We start from the raw sequence: 1,130 nt of genomic DNA on the forward strand, positions 1-1,130 counted from the left end.
TATACCACCGTAAGGACTATAGACACGGATACACTCATGTATGCGTAAAACACTAATGAAGGTTTTTGTATGGCATTAGCACGAGAAGGCGTACAATGACATTAGGTAACGCATTTATCTTTATTCACCATTCCGTCACAGCGTATATTTTCCCTGCCGGCACACTCTGTGTGTACATTCCCGATTGAAGCTTTTTGCGTCCAATATCCCCGAAAGAGGTGTTGGCGCATAGAAGTCGCGTCTCCCTGTCGATGAGTCACCTATATTGTCCTTACATTTTTCAGAATTTTTCAGAATTTTTTCCATCATCGCAAGGCTCTGTTGCTCAAAGCCTGTTAACACATTAGGTAAACAAAATTATTTTGTTAAATTATGTTTAGCAGTCTTCCGGCTAAATAAAGCAACGTATTCGGCTGGTATTTTAAAAGTTGGTACCTGGATGATATGCTGCTGCGGTGTCCTCCTCCGGAATTTCCACCCACACAGGGTTCACCTCTGAACTTGGACCTGCTTCGCACTCTAATGAAATAACATTCAATTACTTTCATAACACCTTTGTTATCGCATTCACTATGAATTTGAACCCACACAGGGTTCACCTCTGAACTTGGACCTGCTTCGCACTCTAATGAAATAACATTCAATTACTTTCATAACACCTTTGTTATCGCATTCACTATGAAGTTGAAGCATGCGATTTAAGACTAAAAAGTCACACACACTGCACTTTCCACTTCGAGCATTACTTCTAGCATGAATTTAGTCAATACGTGAGAAGGACATCAGATAATCATAAAACATTTATGTATCCACCTACCATACAATGGTGCTGCAGGCAAAGGAACTGGCGTGCCACCTAAACAGAAATGATCATGCACGTGTTATTTCAGTGTAACCCAAAAATTTACTGAGTGCATGTGCTCAGGAAAAACAATGGTGTAGGCAGAACTCATGTACAATCCTCACAGGTAAAAAAAATGATAATTATGATAAACCATTACCCCACCTCCATCCTAATGAACCTACATTTGTTTTAACCATCTATCACCTAGTATAGTTGCATGACTCAGTAAACAACTATAGTCTTCTCTCTTTCACCATGAGCTAACAAGAAGTAATTAGCTAGTGGA

The sequence above is a fragment of the Priapulus caudatus genome, unplaced genomic scaffold (assembly GCF_000485595.1).
Source record: "Priapulus caudatus unplaced genomic scaffold, Priapulus_caudatus-5.0.1 Scaffold351, whole genome shotgun sequence".
Taxonomy (NCBI): domain Eukaryota; kingdom Metazoa; phylum Priapulida; class Priapulimorpha; order Priapulimorphida; family Priapulidae; genus Priapulus; species Priapulus caudatus.